Source organism: Callionymus lyra, unplaced genomic scaffold (assembly GCF_982586985.1).
Source record: "Callionymus lyra unplaced genomic scaffold, fCalLyr1.hap1.1 HAP1_SCAFFOLD_73, whole genome shotgun sequence".
Taxonomy (NCBI): domain Eukaryota; kingdom Metazoa; phylum Chordata; class Actinopteri; order Syngnathiformes; family Callionymidae; genus Callionymus; species Callionymus lyra.
Window position 1 is genome coordinate 72501 of NW_028258577.1, and position 12500 is coordinate 85000.

Consider the following 12500-nt stretch of genomic DNA (forward strand, 5'->3'; position numbering starts at 1 on the left):
ACTTTGGTCTTTTTCCCCCCTCTCCCAACCAGGGGGCCTGGGGAGCCTCCTCCTGCGGGGATGGGGAACCAGGGGCCTGGGGAACATTTTCAACACTTTGGGGCATTTTAAACACTTTGCTCTTTTTCCCCCTCTCCCAACCAGGGGGCCTGGGGAGCCTCCTCCTGCGGGGATGGGGAACCAGGGGCCTGGGGAACATTTTCAACACTTTGGGGCATTTTTAAACACTTTGCTCTTTTTCCCCCTCTCCCAACCAGGGGGCCTTGGGAGCCTCCTCCTGCGGGGATGGGGAACCAGGGGCCTGGGGAACATTTTCAACACTTTGGGGCATTTTTAAACACTTTGCTCTTTTTCCCCCTCTCCCAACCAGGGGGCCTGGGGAGCCTCCTCCTGCGGGGATGGGGAACCAGGGGCCTGGGGAACATTTTCAACACTTTGGGGCATTTTTAAACACTTTGCTCTTTTTCCCCCTCTCCCAACCAGGGGGCCTTGGGAGCCTCCTCCTGCGGGGATGGGGAACCAGGGGCCTGGGGAACATTTTCAACACTTTGGGGCATTTTTAAACACTTTGCTCTTTTTCCCCCTCTCCCAACCAGGGGGCCTGGGGAGCCTCCTCCTGCGGGGATGGGGAACCAGGGGCCTGGGGAACATTTTCAACACTTTGGGGCATTTTTAAACACTTTGCTCTTTTTCCCCCTCTCCCAACCAGGGGGCCTGGGGAGCCTCCTCCTGCGGGGATGGGGAACCAGGGGCCTGGGGAACATTTTCAACACTTTGGGGCATTTTTAAACACTTTGCTCTTTTTCCCCCTCTCCCAACCAGGGGGCCTGGGGAGCCTCCTCCTGCGGGGATGGGGAACCAGGGGCCTGGGGAACATTTTCAACACTTTGGGGCATTTTTAAACACTTTGCTCTTTTTCCCCCTCTCCCAACCAGGGGGCCTGGGGAGCCTCCTCCTGCGGGGATGGGGAACCAGGGGCCTGGGGAACATTTTCAACACTTTGGGGCATTTTTAAACACTTTGCTCTTTTTCCCCCTCTCCCAACCAGGGGGCCTGGGGAGCCTCCTCCTGCGGGGATGGGGAACCAGGGGCCTGGGGAACATTTTCAACACTTTGGGGCATTTTTAAACACTTTGCTCTTTTTCCCCCTCTCCCAACCAGGGGCCTGGGGAGCCTCCTCCTGCGGGCATGGAGAACCAGGGGGCCTGGGGAGCCTCCTCCTGCGGGGATGGGGAACCAGGGGCCTGGGGGGCCTCCTCCTGCGGGGATGGAGAACCAGGGGGCCTGGGGAGCCTCCTCCTGCGGGGATGGGGAACCAGGGGGCCTGGGGAGCCTCCTCCTGCGGGGATGGGGAACCAGGGGGCCTGGGGAGCCTCCTCCTGCGGGGATGGAGAACCAGGGGGCCTGGGGAGCCTCCTCCTGCGGTCATGGAGAACCAGGGGGCCTGGGGAGCCTCCTCCTGCGGGCATGGAGAACCAGGGGCCTGGGGAGCCTCCTCCTGCGGGGATGGAGAACCAGGGGGCCTGGGGAGCCTCCTCCTGCGGGCATGGAGAACCAGGGGGCCTGGGGAGCCTCCTCCTGCGGGCATGGAGAACCAGGGGGCCTGGGGAGCCTCCTCCTGCGGGGATGGGGAACCAGGGGCCTGGGGAGCCTCCTCCTGCGGGGATGGAGAACCAAGGGGCCTGGGGAGCCTCCTCCTGCGGGCATGGAGAACATGGGGGCCTGGGGAGCCTCCTCCTGCGGGGATGGAGAACCAGGGGGCCTGGGGAGCCTCCTCCTGCGGGCATGGAGAACCAGGGGGCCTGGGGAGCCTCCTCCTGCGGGGATGGGGAACCAGGGGGCCTGGGGAGCCTCCTCCTGCGGGGATGGAGAACCAGGGGGCCTGGGGAGCCTCCTCCTGCGGGCATGGAGAACCAGGGGGCCTGGGGAGCCTCCTCCTGCGGGGATGGAGAACCAGGGCGCCTGGGGAGCCTCCTCCTGCGGGGATGGGGAACCAGGGGGCCTGGGGAGCCTCCTCCTGCGGGGATGGGGAACCAGGGGGCCTGGGGAGCCTCCTCCTGCGGGGATGGAGAACCAGGGGGCCTGGGGAGCCTCCTCCTGCGGTCATGGAGAACCAGGGGGCCTGGGGAGCCTCCTCCTGCGGGCATGGAGAACCAGGGGCCTGGGGAGCCTCCTCCTGCGGGGATGGAGAACCAGGGGGCCTGGGGAGCCTCCTCCTGCGGGCATGGAGAACCAGGGGGCCTGGGGAGCCTCCTCCTGCGGGCATGGAGAACCAGGGGGCCTGGGGAGCCTCCTCCTGCGGGGATGGGGAACCAGGGGCCTGGGGAGCCTCCTCCTGCGGGGATGGAGAACCAAGGGGCCTGGGGAGCCTCCTCCTGCGGGCATGGAGAACATGGGGGCCTGGGGAGCCTCCTCCTGCGGGGATGGAGAACCAGGGGGCCTGGGGAGCCTCCTCCTGCGGGCATGGAGAACCAGGGGGCCTGGGGAGCCTCCTCCTGCGGGGATGGGGAACCAGGGGGCCTGGGGAGCCTCCTCCTGCGGGGATGGAGAACCAGGGGGCCTGGGGAGCCTCCTCCTGCGGGCATGGAGAACCAGGGGGCCTGGGGAGCCTCCTCCTGCGGGGATGGAGAACCAGGGCGCCTGGGGAGCCTCCTCCTGCGGGGATGGAGAACCAGGGGCCTGGGGAGCCTCCTCCTGCGGGGATGGGGAACCAAGGGGCCTGGGGAGCCTCCTCCTGCGGGCATGGAGAACATGGGGGCCTGGGGAGCCTCCTCCTGCGGGGATGGAGAACCAGGGGGCCTGGGGAGCCTCCTCCTGCGGGGATGGGGAACCAGGGGGCCTGGGGAGCCTCCTCCTGCGGGGATGGAGAACCAGGGGGCCTGGGGAGCCTCCTCCTGCGGGCATGGAGAACCAGGGGGCCTGGGGAGCCTCCTCCTGCGGGGATGGAGAACCAGGGCGCCTGGGGAGCCTCCTCCTGCGGGGATGGGGAACCAGGGGGCCTGGGGAGCCTCCTCCTGCGGGGATGGGGAACCAGGGGGCCTGGGGAGCCTCCTCCTGCGGGGATGGAGAACCAGGGGGCCTGGGGAGCCTCCTCCTGCGGTCATGGAGAACCAGGGGGCCTGGGGAGCCTCCTCCTGCGGGCATGGAGAACCAGGGGCCTGGGGAGCCTCCTCCTGCGGGGATGGAGAACCAGGGGGCCTGGGGAGCCTCCTCCTGCGGGCATGGAGAACCAGGGGGCCTGGGGAGCCTCCTCCTGCGGGCATGGAGAACCAGGGGGCCTGGGGAGCCTCCTCCTGCGGGGATGGGGAACCAGGGGCCTGGGGAGCCTCCTCCTGCGGGCATGGAGAACATGGGGGCCTGGGGAGCCTCCTCCTGCGGGGATGGAGAACCAGGGGGCCTGGGGAGCCTCCTCCTGCGGGGATGGGGAACCAGGGGGCCTGGGGAGCCTCCTCCTGCGGTGATGGGGAACCATGGGGCCTGGGGAGCCTCCTCCTGCGGGGATGGAGAACCAGGGGGCCTGGGGAGCCTCCTCCTGCGGGGATGGAGAACCAGGGCGCCTGGGGAGCCTACTCCTGCGGGGATGGAGAACCAAGGGGCCTGGGGAGCCTCCTCCTGCGGGCATGGAGAACATGGGGGCCTGGGGAGCCTCCTCCTGCGGGGATGGAGAACCAGGGGGCCTGGGGAGCCTCCTCCTGCGGGGATGGAGAACCAGGGGGCCTGGGGAGCCTCCTCCTGCGGGCATGGAGAACCAGGGGGCCTGGGGAGCCTCCTCCTGCGGGGATGGGGAACCAGGGGCCTGGGGAGCCTCCTCCTGCGGGCATGGAGAACCAGGGGGCCTGGGGAGCCTCCTCCTGCGGGGATGGGGAACCAGGGGGCCTGGGGAGCCTCCTCCTGCACCAGGGGGCCTGGGGAGCCTCCTCCTGCGGGGATGGGGAACCAGGGGGCCTGGGGAGCCTCCTCCTGCGGTGATGGGGAACCATGGGGCCTGGGGAGCCTCCTCCTGCGGGGATGGGGAACCAGGGGGCCTGGGGAGCCTCCTCCTGCGGGGATGGGGAACCAGGGGCCTGGGGAGCCTCCTCCTGCACCAGGGGGCCTGGGGAGCCTCCTCCTGCGGGGATGGGGAACCAGGGGGCCTGGGGAGCCTCCTCCTGCGGGGATGGGGAACCAGGGGCCTGGGGAACATTTTCAACACTTTGGGGCATTTCACAAGCGCTTCCCTCGCTTACGGCCACACCACCCTGAATGAGCCCGATCTCGTCTGATCTCGGAAGCCAAGCAGGGTCGGGCCCAGTTAGTACTTGGATGGGAGACCGCCTGGGAATACTGGGTGCTGTAAGCATTTTTTTTTGCCATTATTTGTGGGTAGAAAAGTGAGAAAAGTGACCTAAAATAGAACCGGGACTAGGCGGCAGTTCCCCCCACCAGGCGGCGGCATTTGGGGCATTATTTGTGGGTAAGAAAGTGAGAAAAGTGACCTAAAATAGAACCGGGACTAGGCGGCAGTTCCCCCCACCAGGCGGCGGCATTTGGGGCATTATTTGTGGGTCAGAAAGTGAGAAAAGTGACCTAAAATAGAACCGGGACTAGGCGGCAGTTCCCCCCACCAGGCGGCGGCATTTGGGGCATTATTTGTGGGTCAGAAAGTGAGAAAAGTGACCTAAAATAGAACCGGGACTAGGCGGCAGTTCCCCCCACCAGGCGGCGGCATTTGGGGCATTATTTGTGGGTCAGAAAGTGAGAAAAGTGACCTAAAATAGAACCGGGACTAGGCGGCAGTTCCCCCCACCAGGCGGCGGCATTTGGGGCATTATTTGTGGGTCAGAAAGTGAGAAAAGTGACCTAAAATAGAACCGGGACTAGGCGGCAGTTCCCCCCACCAGGCGGCGGCATTTGGGGCATTATTTGTGGGTCAGAAAGTGAGAAAAGTGACCTAAAATAGAACCGGGACTAGGCGGCAGTTCCCCCCACCAGGCGGCGGCATTTGGGGCATTATTTGTGGGTCAGAAAGTGAGAAAAGTGACCTAAAATAGAACCGGGACTAGGCGGCAGTTCCCCCCACCAGGCGGCGGCATTTGGGGCATTATTTGTGGGTCAGAAAGTGAGAAAAGTGACCTAAAATAGAACCGGGACTAGGCGGCAGTTCCCCCCACCAGGCGGCGGCATTTGGGGCATTATTTGTGGGTCAGAAAGTGAGAAAAGTGACCTAAAATAGAACCGGGACTAGGCGGCAGTTCCCCCCACCAGGCGGCGGCATTTGGGGCATTATTTGTGGGTCAGAAAGTGAGAAAAGTGACCTAAAATAGAACCGGGACTAGGCGGCAGTTCCCCCCACCAGGCGGCGGCATTTGGGGCATTATTTGTGGGTCAGAAAGTGAGAAAAGTGACCTAAAATAGAACCGGGACTAGGCGGCAGTTCCCCCCACCAGGCGGCGGCATTTGGGGCATTATTTGTGGGTCAGAAAGTGAGAAAAGTGACCTAAAATAGAACCGGGACTAGGCGGCAGTTCCCCCCACCAGGCGGCGGCATTTGGGGCATTATTTGTGGGTCAGAAAGTGAGAAAAGTGACCTAAAATAGAACCGGGACTAGGCGGCAGTTCCCCCCACCAGGCGGCGGCATTTGGGGCATTATTTGTGGGTCAGAAAGTGAGAAAAGTGACCTAAAATAGAACCGGGACTAGGCGGCAGTTCCCCCACCAGGTGGCGGCATTTGGGGACCCGTAGTGTGGGCAGAAAACTCACCAAAGTGACTTAAAATAGAACCGGTGCAGGCGGCATGTTCCCCCACCAGATGGCGGCATTTGGGGACCCGTAGTGTGGGCAGAAAACTCACCAAAGTGACTTAAAATAGAACCGGTGCAGGCGGCATGTTCCCCCACCAGATGGCGGCATTTGGGGACCCGTAGTGTGGGTAGAAAACTCACCAAAGTGACTTAAAATAGAACCGGTGCAGGCGGCATGTTCCCCCACCAGATGGCGGCATTTGGGGACCCGTAGTGTGGGTAGAAAACTCACCAAAGTGACTTAAAATAGAACCGGTGCAGGCGGCATGTTCCCCCACCAGATGGCGGCATTTGGGGAGCCGTAGTGTGGGCAGAAAACTCACCAAAGTGACTTAAAATAGAACCGGTGCAGGCGGCATGTTCCCCCACCAGATGGCGGCATTTGGGGAGCCGTAGTGTGGGCAGAAAACTCACCAAAGTGACTTAAAATAGAACCGGTGCAGGCGGCATGTTCCCCCACCAGATGGCGGCATTTGGGGACCCGTAGTGTGGGCAGAAAACTCACCAAAGTGACTTAAAATAGAACCGGTGCAGGCGGCATGTTCCCCCACCAGATGGCGGCATTTGGGGAGCCGTAGTGTGGGCAGAAAACGCACCAAAGTGACTTAAAATAGAACCGGTGCAGGCGGCATGTTCCCCCACCAGATGGCGGCATTTGGGGACCCGTAGTGTGGGCAGAAAACTCACCAAAGTGACTTAAAATAGAACCGGTGCAGGCGGCATGTTCCCCCACCAGATGGCGGCATTTGGGGACCTGCAGTGTGGGTAGAAAACTCACCAAAGTGTCCTAAAATAGAACCGGGACCAGGGGGCCTCTTCCCCCACCAGGTGGCGGGCTTGGGGGGCTTGGTTTCCGGGTAGAAAACTCACCAAAGTGTCCTAAAATAGAACCGGGACCAGGGGGCATGCTCCCCCACCAGGCGGCGGGCTTGGGGGGCTTGGTTTGCGGGTAGAAAACTCACCAAAGTGTCCTAAAATAGAACCAGGACCAGGGGGCATGTTCCCCCACCAGGCGGCGGGCTTGGGGGGCTTGGTTTGCGGGTAGAAAACTCACCAAAGTGTCCTAAAATAGAACCGGGACCAGGGGGCCTCTTCCCCCACCAGGCGGCGGGCTTGGGGGGCTTGGTTTGCGGGTAGAAAACTCACCAAAGTGACCTAAAATAGAACCGGGCTAGGCGGCATGTTCCCCCACCAGGCGGCGGGCTTGGGGGGCTTGGTTTGCGGGTAGAAAACTCACCAAAGTGTCCTAAAATAGAACCGGGACCAGGGGGCATGTTCCCCCACCAGGCGGCGGGCTTGGGGGGCTTGGTTTGCGGGTAGAAAACTCACCAAAGTGTCCTAAAATAGAACCGGGACCAGGGGGCATCTTCCCCCACCAGGCGGCGGGCTTGGGGGGCTTGGTTTGCGGGTAGAAAACTCACCAAAGTGTCCTAAAATAGAACCGGGACCAGGGGGCATCTTCCCCCACCAGGCGGCGGGCTTGGGGGGCTTGGTTTGCGGGTAGAAAACTCACCAAAGTGTCCTAAAATAGAACCGGGACCAGGGGGCCTCTTCCCCCACCAGGCGGCGGGCTTGGGGGGCTTGGTTTGCGGGTAGAAAACTCACCAAAGTGACCTAAAATAGAACCGGGCCAGGCGGCATGCTCCCCCACCAGGCGGCGGGCTTGGGGGGCTTGGTTTGCGGGTAGAAAACTCACCAAAGTATCGGCAAAATAGAACCAGGGAAGGGGGGGATGTCGGTCACAAGGTGCCCGAGTCAGAGAACCAGGAAAACGGACATAAATCCAGAAAACCTCGGTGTCTGACTGCTCCTCAAAAAGTGGTCTTTTTGATGTCACGAGCGCAACCACCTAGAGGTTAATGGGGAGGGATGGTGTGAGCGCAAACGGATTTTTCCTAAGTGTGACTGCTCCTCAAAAAGTGGTCTTTTTGATGTCACGAGCGCAACCACCTAGAGGTTAATGGGGAGGGATGGTGTGAGCGCAAACGGATTTTTCCTAAGTGTGACTGCTCCTCAAAAAGTGGTCTTTTTGATGTCACGAGCGCAACCACCTAGAGGTTAATAGGGAGCGAGTACAACAGGGGAGGGAGTGAATGGGCTCGGACTGTGGCCGAGCCTGGTGCCTCAAAATCGGACAAGGTTGGACTGGAAGCCCGCTGAGAACTCTGGTTCTTTTGCCAGACGAAACGAATTTTTTCCGAGTGTGACTGCTCTGCAAAAAGTGGTCTTTTTGATGTCACGAGCGCAACCACCTAGAGGTTAATGGGGAGGGAGTGGAAAAAACGACAAAGTGTTGAGCTCCGGACCGGGATGGCGGGCGACTCGAGCGGTCATGCCCGACTTTGAGACACTTTGTCGCGGTCATGCGAGCGACCTCCACTGCTCCCCGGAGGTGCCCCGGACCGGGTTGGCGGGTGACTCGAGCGGTCCTGCCCGACTTTGAGACCCTTTGTCGCGGTCATGCGGGCGTCCTCCGCCGGTCCCCGGAGGTGCCCCGGACCGGGTTGGCGGGTGACTCGAGCGGTCATGCCCGACTTTGAGACACTTTGTCGCGGTCATGCGGGCGACCTCCGCCGGTCCCTGGAGGTGCCCCGGACCGGGTTGGCGGGTGACTCGAGCGGTCGTGCCCGACTTTGAGACACTTTGTCGCGGTCATGCGGGCGTCCTCCGCCGGTCCCTGGAGGTGCCCCGGACCGGGTTGGCGGGTGACTCGAGCGGTCGTGCCCGACTTTGAGACACTTTGTCGCGGTCATGCGGGCGTCCTCCGCCGGTCCCTGGAGGTGCCCCGGACCGGGTTGGCGGGTGACTCGAGCAGTCATGCCCGACTTTGAGACACTTTGTCGCGGTCATGCGGGCGTCCTCCGCCGGTCCCTGGAGGTGCCCCGGACCGGGTTGGCGGGTGACTCGAGCGGTCATGCCCGACTTTGAGACACTTTGTCGCGGTCATGCGGGCGTCCTCCGCCGGTCCCTGGAGGTGCCCCGGACCGGGTTGGCGGGTGACTCGAGCGGTCGTGCCCGACTTTGAGACACTTTGTCGCGGTCATGCGGGCGTCCTCCGCCGGTCCCTGGAGGTGCCCCGGACCGGGTTGGCGGGTGACTCGAGCGGTTGTGCCCGACTTTGAGACACTTTGTCGCGGTCATGCGGGCCTCCTCCGCCGGTCCCTGGAGGTGCCCCGGACCGGGTTGGCGGGTGACTCGAACGGTCATGACCGACTTTGAGACACTTTGTCGCGGTCATGCGGGCGTCCTCCGCCGGTCCCTGGAGGTGCCCCGGACCGGGTTGGCGGGTGACTCGAGCGGTCGTGCCCGACTTTGAGACACTTTGTCGCGGTCATGCGGGCGTCCTCCGCCGGTCCCTGGAGGTGCCCCGGACCGGGTTGGCGGGTGACTCGAGCGGTCCTGCCCGACTTTGAGACACTTTGTCGCGGTCATGCGGGCGTCCTCCGCCGGTCCCTGGAGGTGCCCCGGACCGGGTTGGCGGGTGACTCGAGCGGTCGTGCCCGACTTTGAGACACTTTGTCGCGGTCATGCGGGCGTCCTCCGCCGGTCCCTGGAGGTGCCCCGGACCGGGTTGGCGGGTGACTCGAGCGGTCGTGCCCGACTTTGAGACACTTTGTCGCGGTCATGCGGGCGTCCTCCGCCGGTCCCTGGAGGTGCCCCGGACCGGGTTGGCGGGTGACTCGAGCGGTCGTGCCCGACTTTGAGACACTTTGTCGCGGTCATGCGGGCGTCCTCCGCCGGTCCCTGGAGGTGCCCCGGACCGGGTTGGCGGGTGACTCGAGCGGTCATGCCCGACTTTGAGACACTTTGCCGCGGTCATGCGGGCGACCTCCGCCGGTCCCTGGAGGTGCCCCGGACCGGGTTGGCGGGTGACTCGAGCGGTCGTGCCCGACTTTGAGACACTTTGCCGCGGTCATGCGGGCGACCTCCGCCGGTCCCTGGATGGCGGGCTCCAGTGAGGTCGGCGGGGGAAGGCTCGGGCTGAGGCCGACTTCGGTGCCTCAAAGTCGGACAAGGTTGGATTGGAAGTCCGCTGTGTTGAGGACCAGTGGCATTCGGCGGTGGAACGCTCAGAACTTGGCCGACATCGGTGCCTCAACGTCGGACAAGGTTGGAGTGGATGACCGCTGATAACTCTGGTTCTTTTGCCAGACGAAAGAAATTTTTCCCGAGTGTGACTGCTCTGAAAAAAGTGGTCTTTTTGATGTCACGAGCGCAACCACCTAGAGGTTAATAGGGAGGCACCATAACAGGAGAGGGAGTGAAAAGGCTCGGACGGTGGCCGAGCCTGGTGCCTCAAAATCGGACAAGGTTGGAGTGGATGACCGCTGAAAACTCTGGTTCTTTTGCCAGACGAAAGAAATTTTTCCCGAGTGTGACTGCTCTGCAAAAAGTGGTCTTTTTGATGTCACGAGCGCAACCACCTAGAGGTTAATAGGGAGGCACCATAACAGGAGAGGGAGTGAAAAGGCTCGGAGGGTGGCCGAGCCTGGTGCCTCAAAATCGGACAAGGTTGGAGTGGATGACCGCTGAAAACTCTGGTTCTTTTGCCAGACGAAAGAAATTTTTTCCGAGTGTGACTGCTCTGCAAAAAGTGGTATTTTTGATGTCACGAGCGCAACCACCTAGAGGTTAATAGGGAGGCACCATAACAGGAGAGGGAGTGAAAAGGCTCGGAGGGTGGCCGAGCCTGGTGCCTCAAAATCGGACAAGGTTGGAGTGGATGACCGCTGAAAACTCTGGTTCTTTTGCCAGACGAAAGAAATTTTTCCCGAGTGTGACTGCTCTGAAAAAAGTGGTCTTTTTGATGTCACGAGCGCAACCACCTAGAGGTTAATAGGGAGGCACCATAACAGGAGAGGGAGTGAAAAGGCTCGGAGGGTGGCCGAGCCTGGTGCCTCAAAATCGGACAAGGTTGGAGTGGATGACCGCTGAACACTCTGGTTCTTTTGCCAGACGAAAGAAATTTTTTCCGAGTGTGACTGCTCTGCAAAAAGTGGTCTTTTTGATGTCACGAGCGCAACCACCTAGAGGTTAATAGGGAGGCACCATAACAGGAGAGGGAGTGAAAAGGCTCGGACGGTGGCCGAGCCTGGTGCCTCAAAATCGGACAAGGTTGGAGTGGATGACCGCTGAAAACTCTGGTTCTTTTGCCAGACGAAAGAAATTTTTTCCGAGTGTGACTGCTCTGCAAAAAGTGGTCTTTTTGATGTCACGAGCGCAACCACCTAGAGGTTAATAGGGAGGCACCATAACAGGAGAGGGAGTGAAAAGGCTCGGAGGGTGGCCGAGCCTGGTGCCTCAAAGTCGGACAAGGTTGGAGTGGATGACCGCTGAGAACTCTGGTTCTTTTGCCTGACGAAAGAAATTTTTTCCGAGTGTGACTGCTCTGCAAAAAGTGGTCTTTTTGATGTCACGAGCGCAACCACCTAGAGGTTAATAGGGAGGCACCATAACAGGAGAGGGAGTGAAAAGGCTCGGAGGGTGGCCGAGCCTGGTGCCTCAAAATCGGACAAGGTTGGAGTGGATGACCGCTGAAAACTCTGGTTCTTTTGCCTGACGAAAGAAATTTTTTCCGAGTGTGACTGCTCTGCAAAAAGTGGTCTTTTTGATGTCACGAGCGCAACCACCTAGAGGTTAATAGGGAGGCACCATAACAGGAGAGGGAGTGAAAAGGCTCGGAGGGTGGCCGAGCCTGGTGCCTCAAAGTCGGACAAGGTTGGAGTGGATGGCCGCGGAGAACTCTGGTTCTTTTGCCTGACGAAAGAAATTTTTTCCGAGTGTGACTGCTCCTCAAAAAGTGGTCTTTTTGATGTCACGAGCGCAACCACCTAGAGGTTAATAGGGAGGCACCATAACAGGAGAGGGAGTGAAAAGGCTCGGAGGGTGGCCGAGCCTGGTGCCTCAAAATCGGACAAGGTTGGAGTGGATGGCCGCGGAGAACTCTGGTTCTTTTGCCTGACGAAAGAAATTTTTTCCGAGTGTGACTGCTCTGCAAAAAGTGGTCTTTTTGATGTCACGAGCGCAACCACCTAGAGGTTAATAGGGAGGCACCATAACAGGAGAGGGAAGGAAAAGGCTCGGAGGGTGGCCGAGCCTGGTGCCTCAAAGTCGGACAAGGTTGGAGTGGATGGCCGCGGAGAACTCTGGTTCTTTTGCCTGACGAAAGAAATTTTTTCCGAGTGTGACTGCTCCTCAAAAAGTGGTCTTTTTGATGTCACGAGCGCAACCACCTAGAGGTTAATAGGGAGGCACCATAACAGGAGAGGGAAGGAAAAGGCTCGGAGGGTGGCCGAGCCTGGTGCCTCAAAGTCGGACAAGGTTGGAGTGGATGGCCGCGGAGAACTCTGGTTCTTTTGCCTGACGAAAGAAATTTTTTCCGAGTGTGACTGCTCTTCAAAAAGTGGTCTTTTTGATGTCACGAGCGCAACCACCTAGAGGTTAATAGGGAGGCACCATAACAGGAGAGGGAAGGAAAAGGCTCGGAGGGTGGCCGAGCCTGGTGCCTCAAAGTCGGACAAGGTTGGAGTGGATGGCCGCGGAGAACTCTGGTTCTTTTGCCTGACGAAAGAAATTTTTTCCGAGTGTGACTGCTCCTCAAAAAGTGGTCTTTTTGATGTCACGAGCGCAACCACCTAGAGGTTAATAGGGAGGCACCATAACAGGAGAGGGAAGGAAAAGGCTCGGAGGGTGGCCGAGCCTGGTGCCTCAAAGTCGGA

The 12500-nt window shown here is 60.6% G+C and overlaps 1 non-coding gene across 1 annotated transcript; it reads left to right on the forward strand.

The window, feature by feature from the left end:
* Nucleotides 1-4220: 4220 nt before the first annotated feature.
* LOC148058530 (5S ribosomal RNA) lies at nucleotides 4221-4339 on the forward strand. The gene has a single exon (XR_015709747.1). It is a non-coding gene; the product is annotated as a 5S ribosomal RNA (ribosomal RNA).
* Nucleotides 4340-12500: the final 8161 nt, after the last annotated feature.